Source organism: Moschus berezovskii, chromosome 24 (assembly GCF_049115385.1).
Source record: "Moschus berezovskii isolate FMDL1 chromosome 24, NW_MosBer_1.0, whole genome shotgun sequence".
NCBI lineage: Eukaryota > Metazoa > Chordata > Mammalia > Artiodactyla > Moschidae > Moschus > Moschus berezovskii.
Window position 1 is genome coordinate 5,492,292 of NC_142483.1, and position 17,641 is coordinate 5,509,932.

General features: G+C 53.3%; 1 protein-coding gene across 3 annotated transcripts in view; it reads right to left on the reverse strand.

The window, feature by feature from the left end:
• HRH1 (histamine receptor H1) overlaps positions 1–16,296 on the reverse strand; it is a 95,584-nt gene extending 79,288 nt beyond the window's left edge. Inside the window, exon 1 of one of the 3 annotated variants that reach the window (XM_055413586.2) lies at positions 16,107–16,296. The gene's annotated coding sequence lies outside the window, so the exon portion shown is untranslated. The remainder of the gene's footprint in view (positions 1–16,106) is intronic. The other 2 variants (XM_055413588.2, XM_055413589.2) reach the window with 2 other exon arrangements.
• Between the last annotated feature and the right edge of the window lie 1,345 nt (positions 16,297–17,641).

Genomic DNA, 17,641 nt, shown 5'->3' on the forward strand with positions numbered 1-17,641 from the left:
GGATCTTAGTTCCCTGACTTGGGAATGAACTCACACCTCCTGCATTGGAAGGCAAGAGTCTTAACCACTGGACCACCAGGGAAGTTCCAAGACTGTCTATCTTGTTCATTCCTGCCCCTCAGTGCCCAGAAGAGCCTTTGACCCTCCTTCATGGGGCAAAATTTTTGGACAACCAGGTACTGGTTAACTGAACTAATAAGATTCCCTCTGGAAAAGCTGAGTTTGACACACACAAAGCAGCAGCAGTTGGTAGGAATCAGAGGCAGAAATCAAAAGGCATGAGGCTACAGGAGCCAGGAGCCATAGAAACCATGAGACAACAGCTGTCACAGGCCAGCAGAAGCCAGGAGGTAGGAACAGCCTCCACCTGGGTGGGCATCTTTGTCTGCTTTCTCCTGTGGCAAACCCCCAGGGTCCGGAGGAGGGCCAGGGGCACAGGGGTGCTCGATAAGTGTTTGCTGAATAAATGAAATGGGGAGTGGAGACAAGAGAGGAGTTAGAAGCAAAGCAGGAACAGCCGGAGTGGAGGGCAAGGAGTGGAGATCTCGGTCACCCGCGGGAAGCCGGGGTCACGGCTCCAGAGAAGACAGACCCGCATGACCCGCCAGTCCCCCTGGGGCTTGGCAGCACGGTGGTGACACTGCTTTCCGCCCTTTGTTACATCCTGCGATATCCAGACAATACCCCCATTAACCGAGGCCAACTTGCACACATTTCTAGTCCCAAGCACTCTGCTAACAGGTTTCCTGGAAGAGACCTTGGAAGGGGGAACTTGAAATAGGCATCCCCCAAACCCTCTTCTTAAACTTTCTTTGCTTAAAAAAAAAAAAGCTTTATTAAGATTACAATTTATATTCCATGAGACTCACTTATTTTGCAATGTATATTTTATCACAATTAAAAAAACAAAAACTCAGAATTAAACTCTTGGGGACTTAGGGTTCGAGTGCGCAGAGGAGGCAGCAGGGTATGCTGGCAGCAAAATCATGGGGATGAGGGAGCCCAAGGTGCGTCTGGGGAAAGGCGAGGTGTCCCGCATGGATGGGCAGGTGGAGAGGGCGGGGTTAGGGGGTGAAAGGCACCCAGGGGCAGTGTAGAGAGGGCAGCGTATAGATACCCTATGAACAGAACGCTGGCTAAGGGTCTGGATCTGCTGTGAAGAGCCTCGGAAGGAGCACCGTCTGCCTGAAGCCAGTGAGGCGCCCACAGAGGTCAGCAGGGCGGGGTCCCAGAGCCAGGTCTTACAGCCTTCCCCCCTCCCTCTCTCCCTCTCCTGGTCCCTTGCTTTTCTGCAAAGGAGGGGCTTCACCACCCCTCCCCAGCATCTCCCAAAGTCCCTTGCAGCTCTGACTTCCCCTGAACAAAATGTGATGAGGAGGAGGGAGCAGAGAGCCAGACCCAGCTTGGAAGCCCTGGTCCTCCCCCTTCTAGCTGAGTGAGCCTGGGCTCCTCATTTCTAGGACGGGGACAATAGTCCCGACCGCACACAGCTGCTGAAAGGAACAAATGAGGCAACAAATAGACCATCGTCTCACGTTGGCCGATGGCCTTAAGATGCATGAAGGCCACCCTGCAAAGCAACGAGCACGGGAGTGGAGACCTGCGGCGAGCTGCAGTGTGAGCGCGTGGACAGACACACAGCTCGGTGTCTGGGATCAAAGGGAGGCAGAGGCGGTCGTCAGAAGAAAGCGCGGTTTCCCTGTGTGGGTGAGGATGCAGAGAAAGCCCCGGGGGTTCAGAACCAGCCCACTGTGCTCGTGGGTACAGAGCCCGGCACCAATGGGGCAACCCGGCCCTGCGCCAGCCCGAACCTGGGGTGTCCATCCTTGTAACTCACTCCAGCTTTCCCTCCTATCCGCAGACTCAAATGCTCCCTTGATTCTTCTTTCCTGTTTGCCTACGTGACTTTTTCTGTTTGTAACAGCGAGAAACCAACATCTCTGGGTATCTGTGAGCATTCCAGATCAGAAACCCAAGGCTTTATTTTGGGACTTAGTTTTGCTACGTAGCCTGAAATTCAGGAGAAAGGGTATGGCCAGGGTCTAACATCTAGAAATACCCACTTTTTATATTCACACGACAGACTGAATGGACAAATGTGACACAAAGTACCAAGAGAAGAACTGGAAGGGTTACCTAACGTTGAACTGTTTCCAGAAACACTTCAGGCAATTAGCATTTCACTGTGAGAGGCTGCCTAGCACATGGGAGAGGGATCTAAGTATCTCAGTTCAAACCCCAGCTCAGCTAGAACTGTGTGACCTTGGGCTTTGCCTCTCTGAGCCTCGGTCAGCACCGTGCTCCCCCATCTGATGAGTACTGTTACTCATCCAGCCAGGGTCTTCATCACCCTGCAAAGCCAGGGCTGTGTCTGTCTGTCCGAGTGCAATGTCCCTTGCACACAGCCGGGCATGATTCCCAAGAACCCTCCAACCCCAGCTCTCCCTTCCCACGCCTCTGCTGCTGGCTAGCATGCTGCCACTTTGGGTTTGGCAAAGATTCTGTTCAGTCCCAAGAGCTTAGGTGAGGACCTGTTCTCCTGCAGGCCACTGGTCAAAGGCCAGCGCCGTTGTCTGACCCAGCAATGAACTGCAACGTTGTTCTTGCTTCTGGTATGATTCAAGAACTCCATAAAAAGGAAGCAGAGTCGGTTTGATTAAGCACAGAAGCTATAAATCATCGATTCCCACAAGAACCGGAGTGACTTGTACTAGGACCCAGACATCAGAATACACAACACAATCTGTCTGTAGCCCTAGGCGACAGAGAAAAAACAGGGGTGGACGAAGAAACAGCTTATCCTTGTGGGCAAGAGTTTTAGAAAAAAGGGGGGAACCCCATACATTTCCATCGGACGAAGAAACAGCTTATCCTTGTGGGCAAGAGTTTTCGAAAAAAGGGGGAAACCCCATACATTTCCATCTCTCGGGGAGTTCACTGTCTGGGGATGGAAAGAGACAGGGAAAGCAGTTGCTGATTTTACATTATGGTGAGTAGTCTGGGGGATCAGGGTAGAAACGGGAGAGGGGGATGGTGGCCCCATAGGTCCCGTCCCTGCCCTACCCACCCCTAGGACACCTCTCATGCCCCCTGCCCACCTTGCCCACCATATTTGGTCTCTGTTACCCTCCCCGATCACGTGCTTTGCTGTGGCCTGACCAGGCCACCTGCTCTTCCTGGAACTTGTAGCTTCCCACCTCTGCCAGGAAGGTCCTTTCTTCACATCTGTACGCCTTGAAAACTTACGTTTCAAAGTCCTGCTCACACTCATTCATGCGATCATTCAACAAGTATTTCTGAGGGCTCACTATGTCCCTGACACTGTGATGGGCACAGGGATATAACGGGAAAGCCATAGCCTGTGTCTTCAGACTGCTTACAGCCTTGGGGAGACAGTCACCATTAGGAGGAATACGTGTGTGGTAGACCTGAGTCCAGAGAAGGCTCCTAACCCCGCTTTGGTGGGATGTGTTCAGGGAAGGCTTCCTGGAAGAGGAGAATTCTGAGTCTTGACGTATGAGGTGAAAATGGGGATACGTGCCGATAAATGTAGGTGAACCTGTATAACGGTAATAGGAGCTGACATTTATGGAGTGCCGCTAGGAGCCAATGGGGCTTCTAAGGTGGTTCAGCAGTAAAGAACCCACCTGCCGAGGCAGAAGATGTGGGTTCGATCTCTGGGTTTGGGAAGATCCCCTGGAGAAGGAAATCACAACCCACCCCAGCATTCTTGCCTGGAGAATCCCATGGACAGAAGAGCAGGGCAGGCTACAGTCCACGGGGTCACAAAAGAGTCGGACGCAACTTAGCAACTAAACAACAACAAGGAGCCCTGCACTGGGCTCGGCCCTGCGCATGTATCAACTCCTGTTCAGCCCTCACAACCCGCCGGGAGTGAGTACTGTCATCCTTCCCATCACCAGATGAGGAATCCGAGGCAGACAAGCTCAGAACTCGCTCCTGGTCACACAGCTACCAAGCGGCAGAGCCGGGGCTCAAACTCAGTGCGGCCCCAGAGCCCAGGCCTCCCACCACTGCCCTCTGCCGGCTCGCGCTGTCGGTGTTACCCCGCACATCCTCTTTTCATCTGCTGATGAATTGACTGCAGACATCCTTCCAAAGCAGTGCATCCCAGGCTCCATTCCACTTATTGGCTGCAGAGGTTGGATGTCACCAGCATCTAAGCAGGGGAGCCAGTGACCAGATTCTTCCCTGGGAAGCAGGTAGGGGGCTGGCTGCCCAGCGGCAGGGGAGCTGTGCTGGGGTCCTGGGGAGGGACACCCAGGCCTAAGCTCAGACTGGGAGAGGGAGTCTCCGGGGACATGACTGAGCAGCTGCGTGCCCTGCCAGTCCAGGGATTACGGGAGGCGGAGAAGGGGTCCTGAGATCACACCCTCCAGCCCGCCCCGCGGCTGACAAGCCTCTTACAGACTCAGCATCTCTCCTCTCATCCCCCCCCAGCCCTGCATGGTTGACCCTCTTATGCACACCCCTGCTGGCCCTCCCGATTAAGAGCGTGCCATCACCAGTTCAGCTCTGCTGCCATATGCAGATGTGCTGTCTGTGGAATTCTTAATTCACTCAATAGTCTTTGCCCAGGAGCGTCACATCTATTCTTCCCAAAGTGCAAAAAGAGAAAAACAAAAACACCGCAAGTTACACGGCAGCACTGCTTCAACACCGTCCACCAGGACTGCCTCGCCCGGCCCCACCACTCGGTCCTACCTCGCCTGCCCCAAACATCTGTCTGTCCACTCCCCTCCACGGCCCTCACCACTGGTCTGAGCAACCCTCCTCTCTCACCTGGATGACTGCCATAGCTTCCTTCCTCATCTCCCCAGCACCACATCTCCAGCCTCAGTTTTCAGATCTCTGCAATGGACACACTGACACTTCTCTCACAGGGCTGTGGGGAGGATGGGGTGACGTGATGAACCAAAAGCGCTGGCCAGGGAAAGCCTGCATCCGACTCGGCTCTCTACCAGGAAGGAGGAGGGCCTTGGGTCTGCAGGGACCCAGGCTGCCTGTCCCTGGGCTGGCGGGAAATCCTTCAGCATTAGCCAGCCCACATGCTCTGATGTCACTCGGACTGGTGATAAACAGCGACGTTTTGTTCTCTGGCTACCTCGCTTTTTGTCTTAATCCTGGGTTGCTCCAGACCTCAGGCTGGGCAGAAGAGTGCTATTTACCGGCCCCGCCCACCTCCAAAGGGAATAAGCAGTGGGAGAAGACCCCACCCTCTGTTCCTGACCTGTTAATGGATCTCCTGAGGGCCTCCCTCCTCAAGTCCAGGGCTGGGTGCTGTGAGAACCAATCAATAAATAACTGGCAAACACTGAGCTCCTGATATTAATATAACTGTGGAAAGAACTCATCTTGGCTCAGTGTTTCTCGCTACTTTTGAGATGCCTAAAAGGCTTTTTCAGGCACCTGGACACTATGAAGTGCTGGTACCTTTTCCAACTAGGTGGTACTGCCACTGGCGTGATCAGGGCACGCCTGGTCTTTCGGGATCTAGCTGTGAACTCATCCAACTTCCTTCATCTGGTGTTTTTACTGCATACCTATTAGGTGCCAGGTTCTATGGATGAAGGCACTGTGGACACGGCCATCAACCAGGCAGCTGATACTCCTACACTCAGGCAATCTGCTGGCAGTAATGAAGATATTCAACAGACAGGGAGTGGACTGGCTGGGAGTCTAAACAGGGTTGTCAAGGAAGGGCACTCTGAGGCGTGAACAGCTGAGTCCTCAGTGATGGGAAGGTGCCAGTCACTGCAAGACCTGGGCGGGGGCGGGGGGGAGCTCTCAATAATGCTGTGGGTGGTGGTACTGTTATTATTATTATTAGGAGCCCCCTTTTACAGATGCAGAAACTGAGACCGAGGAGGTTACAATACTTCCTTCGAGACCAAAGAGGTAACTATTTACAGAACCAGGTCAAAACTCGGAAACCCCAGCTACTGCCACCAAACCCAGCTGCTTCTAGGGTCCAGCACTTTTCAAAAGAATCTTAACCTCAGAGATCTTCAACAAAGTAGCATGCAGCACCGTCTCAAGGAGGCTCCAGTCTAATCTAAGAAAACGCCTTCACACAAAAACACAAGGTGGGTTAGGAATTCATGCCGCGGTCCCCAGCCTTTTTGACGTTAGGGGCCAGTATCATGGAAGATGGTTTTCCCACAGACCCGGGACATGGGAATGGTTTGGGGATGACTCAAGCGTGTGATGTTTACTGTGTACATTATTCCTACTACTATGACATCAGCTCCACCTCAGATCATCAGGCACTAGATCCCAGGGACCCCTGATAAGATCAATCTAGTTTCAAAATGTTAATCCCCAGTGGGATTAATTCTGAAACCTGACAAAATGACTCCCAGCTTCTTGGGGGAAAGGAAATCCATATGACATAATTATTTTTGATTTGGTTTACTTCATAAACATTTATGAGTTGCCAGGCTCTGTTTCCAAAGCTTTTCAAATATTAATTCTTTCAAACCTCATGACTCATTTAATACTCATAACAATCCTGTTAGTTAATACCATCGCCAACTGCACTTTCTAATGGAAGGAATTAAGGCAAAGACAGGGTAGATGGCCTGCCGGGGACACACTCTGCAAAGCGGTGGCGCTGATCCAAACCTCGGTCATCAAGCGCTGGAAACTGCTCGTCGCCTTAAACTGAATTTACAAGCATCATTCACACAACTGAATGTACATGTACAACTACATTTTGTCTCTCTGCCTCTTTCTGTCATTTCTGCTCAGCCGTGTCTGACTCTTTCAATCCCATGGACTGTAGCCCGCCAGGCTCCTCTGTCCATGGGATTCTCCAGGCAAGAATACTGGAGCGGGTTGCCATTTCCTCCTCCAGGGGATCTTCTCAACCCAGGGATGGAACATGTCTACTTGCACCTCCTGCCTTGCAGGCAGATTCTTTACCACGGAGCCACTGGGAAAGCCCCTGTGTCTTTCTGCCTCACATGAACTTGTTTTCAGATGGTCTGATTAAAATGCAGAACTTACTGTTTCCCCCAAATTTGCTATGGGGAATCCTCGGATAAGTTAGACCGTCATCCTCCAGGAAGGCAGAAACTAGTTCTCCCAGAGGCTCAAATTAGGCCTATCAAGGTGGACTGGCTATACAAGCCACAGACAAAGGAAGCCACAGACAAAGGAAAGGACCCATGTGTCCTTGAAGGCTTCCATGAAGGACCCAGTGTCAAGGTTACACTGACAGACCCTCAGGATCACATGTGTGCACTGGAGATAGAACTGGGATTCACTTGGGCTCAGGGAGAAGGCCAGTGGGATGGATTCATTTAGTGATTATTTTCTCTAGGAAGGGGCTTCCCTGGTGGCTCAGATGGTAAAGAATCTGTCTGCAACGCAGGAGACCCAGGTTTGATCCCTGGGTTAGGAAGATGCCCTGGAGAAGAGAATGGCAACCCACTCTGGCCTGGAGAACTCTGTGGACAGAGGAGCCTGGCAGGCTATAGTTTAGCAATAGGGGAAAAGCCAGCTAGTAAATAAATGAAGTTCTCCTGAAAGAATAAACCAAGTGACAACTAGAAAGTTCGTTAGAAAGAAAGTGCCTAGAAAGTTTGAAAGAAATGAAAAGAGAGAGAAAAAAAAAAAAAGAAGGGGGAAAAAGGGAAAAGCTCCTTTGGGAGCTGTTAACATTTATGCTCTGCCAAGCATCCCCGCGGGCTTCCCTGGTGGCTCAGTGGTAAAGAACCCACTTGCCAATGCAGGAGACCCCAGTTCAATCCCCGGGTCAGGAAGATCCCTTGGAGGAGGAAATGACAACCCACTCCAGTATTCTTGCCTGGGAAATCCCATGGACAGAGGAGCCTGGCAGGCTGCAGTCCATGGGGTCGCAAGAGTCAGACACGACTGAGCGACTGAACAGCAAGAAGCATGCCCCCAGCAGCAGGGCATGGACCTGCACTGTTCTCCTCCAGCCGCGGGCTACCCAGCCAGCATCTGCCCCCTGGCCCTGTCTGAGGCTTGGCCACCAGCATCATCAGAAAGTTCAACACCCAAACAGCCAGGAAGGCGACCTGCTGCTGAGGCTGGGGTTCCAGGTGGCCATCCCTGAGGCCCGCGATAGAAAACCATGTGGATGGTGCCCCCCCGGAGATGTGCAGGGCTCACCGCTCTGCCTCTGAAGACACAGAGCCACTGAGGAGCTGATGCAGGTGACAGGGGCAAGGGAAGGAAGACACGGCCCACAGACAGGGTGGGGACAAAAGAGGGCTGAGTGAGACCGCCATCTGACGCCCAGAGCCAGACACGCTGGAGAGCGACCAGTGGAAGAAAAAGTGAAAGTGTTAGCTGCTCGGTTGTGCCTGACTCCTTGTGACCCCATGGACCATAGCCCGCCAGGCTCCTCTGTCCATGGGATTTCCCAGGCAAGAATACTGGACTGGGTTGCCATTTCCTCCTCCAGGGGGATCTTTCTAACCCTGAGACCGAACCTGGGTCTCCCCCATTGCAGGCATATTCTTTACTATCTGGGCCACCAGGTAAGCTCCAGAGAGGGATAACTTACTGTGAAAGATGAAACCATTAAAACTATTCACAACTAGAAACTCTGTCTTCCTAGTCTGAATAATGGGGAGGTTATAGAGCTCCCTCATGGCCTTGTTTTGGGGATTAAGAGAGGTAATCCAAGTTAGCTCAGGGCTTGGCACTTCAGTAAAAGAGAAACTGAGAAACTTGCCCAAATCTAGATCCCTTGGGGGTCAGGGGAAACGGCTGGAGGAGTGTGTGGGCCCAGGTCAGAATCTGGGAATCCTAGGCAAACTGATATCAGAGAGACAGAGGAGGAGGTGAGCGCAGGTGGAGTCAGGCCCCTGCACCGCAGGTAGACAGAGAGCAGCCATTCACCACGGGCAGGGCTTCCCTGGTGGCCCGGGGGGTAAAGAATCTGCCTGCAATGCAGGAGACCTGGGTTTTGATCCGAGTTGAGAAGATCCCCTGGAGAAGGGCATGGCTACCCTCTCCAGTATTCTTGTCTGGAGAATCCTGTGGACAGAGCAGCCTGGTGGGCTTCAATCCATGGGGTCACAAAGCATTGGACAGGACTGAGCGACTGATTTACTTTCACAACTTTCACTTTCTTTCATGCTGGGTCTGCAGTTGCAGCAACTTGAGGAGGAGGAGGAGACAGGCACCAGATTTTCACCCTGGGCTGAACTTCCTCCATCTGGGATGCCTGGCTGGAAGAACCCTACCCAGTGCCCATGGCAGGCTCTCCCCACAGTGCTCGGGACAGCTGGGTTCATGGGCTCTGCCCACTTCCCCAAGGCAGCCCAAGCAGCTCCCTGTTGGAAGGTTCGGCCTTGGACTGAGCTGAGACCAGCTGTCCTTCTCTACCCTCTACTTAGCTTCCACCCACTGGGGGTGGGCGGGGGGAAGCGGGGAGTCCCCTAGGGTCAGTTCCAAACTCTTGAAAAGAACAACACCCAGCTTACACAATCTCTTCTAGAGAACTGATGAAGTGGGAACACAGTCTCGTGTGGTGTGAGGCCAGCCTAACCTCGACACCAAAGTCTGCCAAGTAAATAGCAGAAAGGAAAATCGCCAGTGAGTCTCACTCATGAACTCTTGATGTTGAAGTCCTCTGCAAAAACAGCGAGAAGAAAAAGCCCAGTGATAAAGACGTAGCAGGACATCCAAAGTTGGGTTTACTCCAGAAATGCAAAAGTCGACCGTGCTAATGGACCGGGAAAGCAAAATCACGACCACCTGAGCAGATGTAGGAGAAACAGCTGTTAACAACTCTACTTCCATTTATGACTCAAAGAAAAGAAACACTCAGCAAACTGGGAATAGAAAGGAGCTTCTTCAATCTGATACAGATTATCTGCCAAGGGAATTCCCTGGCAGTCCCTTTGTTGGGACTTGGTGCTTTCACTGCTGGGGCTCAGGCTCAGTACCTGGTTGGGGCACCAAGATCCCTCAAGGCTGTCTGCCAAAACCCTAGAGTAAACACTATACCTAATTGTCAAAGGTAGACAGCCCTCCGTAACAGAGAGGAAAAGAAGCAAATCACAAACCAAAAGGAATGAAAGGATTGAAAAGGAAGAAACAAAACAGTTATTTGCACCTCCTTATGACTGCATACAATTTTCTAAAATAATCTACAAGCACATTTTCCAAAATGAGTAAGAGAGTTTGGCAAGATTTCTGGATACAAAATACGCAAAATACAAAAATATTTCTCCAAAAAGCAACTGATGTAGCATAATTAAAAAAAAAATGTGTTGAAAGATATAGATAGATATACCATTTACAATAGCATATAAAATACCATATAGCTAGGAATAAATCTAACAAAAAGGTGCAAGGCCACCAAGGGAAAATTAGGAAACTGGAACTAAACTGTACCCTAAATCATGAAGAGCGATACCATATTCATAGAAGTCTAAATATTGCACCCTGTGCCTTCAACGGGCAATAGAGGACTCAGCAGGAACACTTGGCTGACGAGAGTAACCTGAGCTCATACCCTACCTCCTGCTGCTTCTAAAAGATGTGACTCTGGGTGTCCCACCAAGCCCTCTGAATCTCAGCCTCCTCACGTGTAAAACACTGGTAGTCCATCCTGACTAGTTGCAAGGAGTCAGCGGTACAGAGCGCTTTTAGGGATGAACAGGGAATTTGAGATTAGCAACAGGTACACACTGCCACACATAAACAGACAAACAAGGACCCACTGCGCAGGGAGCTGTGTTCAGTACTCGCAACAACATCACACAGACAGGTATGTATATTCAGTTATACACACACACGCATGTACGCATATTCAGTCACACACACACATATGTATCACTTTGCTGTGCAGCTGAAACACTAACTCAACCATATTTAGCGAAAAAGAGAATGCACTTTGCAGAGGGCTGCATAATTGCAGGGTCCTTATGACCAGCACTGTCACCCCTCGTTGGTCTGAGGGTGGGGGAAAGCTCTTTCGACCATATTAGGCTGGCTGCGTCTTTGCTTCTGCTCATCAGCATGTCATCCAAGGCATTGCTGAGTGCTTATTCCGTATACAATTTTCTCAGTCAGTGCTCCAGCAACCCACAAGGCAGGTGCTGTGTCAGCCCCATTTTACAGATGAGAAAGCTGAAACTCACACAAGCAACGTGTCATTCAAACACTCACTCTTGGACATTCATAAGCCCCTTCTATGTACCAGCTGTGAATACCCTGGTGAATAAGATGGGCACGGTCCTTGCTCTTTTAGAACTGACGGTTGAAGTGGGAAGAGAGGTAAAAGCTAACAAGCTAACAAGCTGACAGGACCAAGATTCAAACTCAGGTCTGCTGGACATGAGAATCCACGCTTTGAACCATTCCCTGAGGTGTCTTTCTCAACTTCTCTGCTCAATCCTCTCTGCTGTGATGTAATGGCTTCTAACACCCACTCTGCCGGCAGCGACAAGTTTCAATGGATCTTGCCATCCAAGCTGCAGCACAAATTGCGAGCTGTCAGCTTCCACCCTGGGCCATGTGATCCTTATGCATTATCACTGGAGAATTACAGCCAGGAAGATGAACGCGTGAAAGAGGACAGCATCCCATAATCCCTCCCTCCAGCATCAGCAGCACTGTTCCCAACGAGTGTGTGCCTGAGTCCTCTGCCACCATTAACGGCAGAAGTGAGTCACTTATAAATAAGACTCGGGAGCTTTATATAATGACATCCCGAGATTCAGAAATGCTCAGCGTCACTGTGAAAGGGAGGGCAGCAGGTGACTGGGCTTCAGTGACCCTCTGCCAGGTACATCTTTCAGATAAAACGTCTTGGGTCAGGAGCAATTACAGCTAATGCCCAGCCTGAATGCTAATGAGAATTACTTACAATTGCTTGTAAGTCTTTGCCATTTATACCATCTGCTTTTCCCCTTCCTTCCTCTTCTTTTCCCACCCTGGCATTAACCCTGAGGAACAGACACCAGAAAATATCATTAATGGCCATTTTGAAGATGAGGAAACTGATGTTCAAGGATACTCAGCTCAAGGAGCCAGGGGTTCTAATCCTGAACTTTATTTTTTTTTTTTTAAATTACACCATTCTGTCTTTAATGGGCTTCCTAGGTGGCTCAGTGGTAAAGAATTCATCTGCCAATGCAGAAGATGCAGGAGATCCAGGGTTCAATCCCTGGATCGGGAAGATAACCTGGAGGAGGAAATGGCAACCCACTCCAGTATTCTTGCCTGGGAAAGCCCATGGACAAGAGGAGCCTGGCGGGCTACAGTTTGGGTGGTTGCAAAGAGTCTTTAAGAAGAAAAAGAAAATCAGAACTCTGGACAAGTCTTCTCCACGTGGAAGGTACACAGAATATCAGTCTGAAAGGCAGCAGGGGTGGTGTGTTCTGCTGACATTTTCGCCTTGGTGAGGACAGGGTGGACCTTATGAAATGACCTTCAAACCTACCCTCTGCCACGCCACAGCCACCGAGAGATGCACACTTGTCCCTGAGAAATGACCATGAAGAGAGAAACTGGGGAGAAAGAAGAGTCCTTCTCGTGCCCACATAAGCCAGAAAACTGTCCCAAACCCATGCCCCCAAGAAACACGTCAGAGGATCAAGTTCAGGCTACAGTGTGAAGCAGTGTGGTTCGCCACAACAGTGGTAATGCCTAGCATTTGTTGAGTGCCTCCTACAGCACCGGAAGCTTTTTAAATAAGCCTGCACTGGGACTTGAGGCTTTCAGCTATTTAAAGCGTGAGCCTGCACTAAACTTCCAGCCTGCACTAGACCACTCCCACTTTACAAACTAGAAAGAGACTCTTATGGAGGTCCGGTGGAGCCAGGCTACCAAGCTGCGACTGTTTTGATCTTAATAGTAACAATAGCGCCAACGAACATCTCAACAGCACTTCTGTGAATTGCCTGACTCCATCTAGGCGTTTTGCTGCTGCTAAGTCACTTCAGTCGTGTCTGACTCTGTGCGACCCCATAGACGGCAGCCCACCAGGCTCCCCCGTCCCTGGGATTCTCCAGGCAAGAACACTGGAGTGGGTTGCCATTTCCTTCTCCAATGTGTGAAAGTGAAAAGTGAAAGTGATGTCTGACTCGTAGCGACCCCGTGGACTACAGACTACCAGGCTCATCCGTCCATGGGATTTTCTAGGCAAGAGTACTGGAGTGGCTTGCCATTGCCTTCTCCGATCTAGGCGTTTTAGGTGCATGAAAACACCCAGTTCTCGCACCAACCCAGCGGGGAATGTGCTAGAAATACTCCTGTCCTAAAAATGGAACAGAGAAGTACGGCAACGCGTCCAAGGCCACAGGTCTCTTAAGTGGCAGGGCTGGGATGTGAGCCAGCACCAGAATCCATACTTCTGATCTCTCCGCCACTCCTCCTCTTTGTTACCAAAAGGCCACACCTTTCCACCAGGCACTCCTTGATTATAAAAAAAAAAAAAAAAAGGAAAGTGCAAACAGGAACAGGGAATCTTGAGAGAGTCTGAGGGGAGGAGGCTCAGATGCAAGTTCTTCCTACCTCGGACATTCAGCCAGGAGGGACCACGCCCAGCCCAGCACCGCCCTAACTCCTCTGGGGTGCAGGGGCTTGCAGGCTGCTCCGGCCTCCACCCAGCTCTGAAATCATGTTTGGGTGGCGCTGGGCCACCTCCACCCTCCGCCCTGGAGGGACTCTCTCTTTACACTGGAAAAGTGGCACTGGGCCTCCTTACAGACCTGCCCTCCAGCAGGGGAAACCCCTCGGGACACAGCAGGGCAGCTTCAGGCTTCCGTGGGGTCCCACCAAGCCCTAGGTCGTATGAGGGAAATTATGTGGGACTGTCAGGGATTCCTGTGATAACCCTCTCAGCGGCGGGCCTCCTGCACCACACAGAAAGCGGAGGGTGGTACAGAGGTAGGTGGCTCCGCGGTAAAGACCCCGCCTGCCAATGCAGGAGACTCAAGAGACACAGGTTCGATCCCTGAGTTGGGAAGATCCCCTGGAGTAGGAACTGGGAACCTGTTCCAGTATTCCTGCCTGGAGAATTCCATGGACAGAGAGGCCTGGCGGGCTATAGTCCACGGGGTCACAAAGAGTTGGATGCAACTGAGCATGCAGGCCTCAAGGTACATTTGTGTTACGGCATGTGTTCAAACTTCCTTCCTTTGAGCTTCCCTGGGGGCTCAGATGGTAAAGGATCTGCCTGCAATGCAAGAGACCAGGGTTCAATACACAGGGGTATTGGGACCCTGTTGCTTGGCATCTGTTTTCATCTCTGCTGCTACCAGCCACACTTAGGAGGGACCTAAGGGAGTTGGTGATGGACAGGGAGGCCTGGCGTGCTGTGATTCATGGGGTCGCAAAGAGTCAGACACGACTGAGCGACTGAACTGAACTGAAGGTCCCATCTACAGCCTAGATGTCACTGACAATCGAGAAGGAGTCAGGGAAAACCTGTATTCAAATCCCAAATCTGCCACAGACCAGCTGGGCAACCGCAGGCAAGCTATTTAACGTCTCTGAGCCTCAACCGACTGTCTGTTCAACGAAGGTAATAATAATAATAATAGTGCCTGCTTTGCAAAGCTGCTGTGAAAACCGAGTGGGATAATGCAAAATGACACTCTGACCTGTCCATTCTCTGCTGGTTCCTACCTGCCTCTAAAATTAAAGCCGAGATTGAGGCAGTCAAGACCTGCCTATCAGACCCCCAGCTCGCCTCTCCTTCACGCCCTGGAAGCACGTTCCATCCTGGCGCCGGGCACAGGGCGCCAGCTCCCACCACGGAATCAGCCCCTCGAGCACCTTGCGGCTGGAGGAGCTTGATCACAGTCCTTACTCCCAGCACCACTGTGGGGCTCCAGGCCTGAGGTGGGAGCCCCCTGCTGGAGGCCAGGAGCCCTGCATGGAGCATCTCCCAGGCAGAGCCCATACCGGAGGGGTGGCTCCGATGGTCAAGAATCCGCCTGTAATGCAGGCGACCCAGGTTCAGTCCCTGGGTCGGGAAAAGTCCCTGGAGAAGGGCATGGCTACCCACTCCAGTACTCTTGCCTGGAGAATTCCCATGGACAGAGGAGCCTGGCGGGCTACAATCCATGGGGTCACAAAGGGCAGGACAGGACTGTGCCACTACACTTACTTACTCCTTGGGCAGTGGAGGTGGGGTCAGAGGGGAGAGGGACCCAGAGAGGGAAAGAGGTTTCTGTGAAGATCTGCTGTGCTCCAGCCCCAGCTCCTGACTCCCTTGGCTCCTTCCAGAAAAATCAAGAGTAACTTCCGTAATTGGGCTCCTCTCACCTGAAACGGCAGCCCCCACGCGGCTTCTGCCACTGAAATTCACTTCCTGATGTGTAAAAGTCTCCCACCTTTCCAAAGGATCCTCCCTGAGCCACAGTGAGGAGGAGGTGGCCGGCGCCTCCTGGGTTTGCAGCCGGGCTGTAGAAAAGGCTAAGGTGGGCTCCATGCTTCCCCCTACACCCCACTGCTGGTGATGCTGAACCTGGGGCTCAACCGCATCCTGCGGTGAAGTGGTTTGGGTCTGGCTGACTGGGGCGCAACCTCCTGGCTCCCTCCTTGACTGGCTGGTGCTCCTGGACGCAACTTGCCCCTTTTGAGCCTCTTTCCGCCTCTGTAAAATGGGTATAATCATACCGGATCATCGAGTTACAGGGAGAACCCAAAGAGATGAGGGATAACCCAGTGCCTGATGCACTCAACGCACTCAAGAGATGGGCTGGAACTATGGGGAGCTTCGAAGTCAGAGCCTGGGGCAGGGCTGGGGAACCTGCACACTCGCCCGCTCCTGTCTCTCGGGCAGGAGCCCGAGGCAGCCGCGCCGGGCGCGCACCCTGGCGAACCCCAGCAGAGCCACAGGTGTCTGCGCGTCGGGGTGGGGGGACCAGAGCTGGGCTCTCAGGGTGCCGCGGACCCCGACCCGCGCCGCCCCCGGCCCCAGGGCCCCCAGGCGCGCCCGCCCCACGCCGGCGGCTCGGGCAGCTCCGTGGCTCGGCCAGGATGCCCGGACCCGAGCCCGGCCGGCCGCGCAGCGTCTCGCCCCGCCGCCGCCGCGGCCGCGCTCCGGCCCCCGACCCGCGCCCTGCCCGCTCTCCGCCCCGACTCACCGGCGCCGGCTCCGGGGAAAGTTTGGTGCCGCGGCGGCCGCGACGGCCAGGCTGCTCGGGGCTCGGTGGCGGCGCGGCGCCCAGGGAGCCGGCCCGGAGGCGGGGCGCCGGGGGAGGAGCCGCGCCGAGGGGCAGCCCGGAGGGAGGCCGGGAGGCGGAGACCCGGGCCCGGCCCGCCGCTGCCCGCCCGCCCCGCGCGCCCCGGCCGCCCGCGCGCCTGGAGGCGGCGAGGGGGGCGCCACGCCTGTCCCCCCACAGCCGCCCGGGGGCCGAGCGGCGCGCCCGGGGCGCCCCTGCTTCGGGCCCGGCTCGGGGGCGCGGCTCCTCGGGAGGGGAGCGAGCGGGGAGGGAGCCGCAGAAGCTCGGCGAGAACAGCCTCCGCCCCGCGCACACCTGAGGGCAGTCCGCACGAGGAGGCCCAGAGCCGGGGAGCCGGAGCTGCGATGCCGCTTGGCCAAGAGAGCCGCGGCCCGACCGACACAGGCCCCCCGGGACACGTCAGCCCCCCACGGCCCTGCCTCGGAGGCCGATCGAGGAAGAGACGAAGGCTGACAGAGAGGCACCCCACCCCCAGAGGCTCCGCCGGGATCTAGAGAGACCGCCCCCCGCCCCCGGTCTAGAACTCCACCTCTCCTCTCCCGCCAGCTGTTTCTCTCCAGCTGCTCAGATGAGCTCAAGTTTCAAAGTTCAGGGAGTTCCTATCAGCATCCTGAGGCGTTCCTATCAGCCTCCTGAGGATGGGGCGGGTGGCGGGAGCGGTGTGTGTGTGCTTCCACTGCAGGTCTCCTCTGCCCCTGATGCCGGGAGCCTGAGAATTCTTACCGGCCGCCTCCATCCGGGGCGCCGAAGAAGCAGAATTCTCTCCCTTTCCTCAGTGCCAGGACAACTCCCCTGGAACCACGCAACTGGTACCTTATCTCAGCACTCCAAAAGAGACACCTAAACTTAGTGGGGGAGACGGGTGTTTGGAAGGAGGGAGGGACTTGCTTGGTGGTCCAGTGGTTAGGACCGACGCTTTCACTGCAAGAGAGCATGAGTTTTAATCCCAGGTCCTGGGAACTAAGATCCGCGCATACTCCGCTGCAGGGCCAAAAAAAAAGGAGGTGTGGCTGGGTATGGGTTTGGGGCTATTTCATGGGGATATCTTAGCCTCCACTGAGTGCAGGGAAATTCCACTCAGAGGTGGTGAAATGGTGCAGAGCGAGTTGGAGGCCCAGCTTCATGAGCTGTGTATAGTACGTGGGTGATCTGGCTTTCCCACCTCAGGGCCCACATCTGTAAAATGAGGGTTAACAAAAACGGCTGTCATTGTGCCAGGCACCTTTCTAAATGCTGCACGTACTTACTCGTTCAATCCTCACACCGGCCCCAAATAAGTGGGAACTGTTATTACCACTCGTTTGCAGAGAAGAGAACTAGGGTACAGAGAGGCTAAGTAAATTACTCAAGGTCACACAGGAGAACTGGGAGCCTAACCTATGCAGCCTGGCTCCAAGATCCAAAGTCATAATCATTGTACTGTAATTTTCATCTCA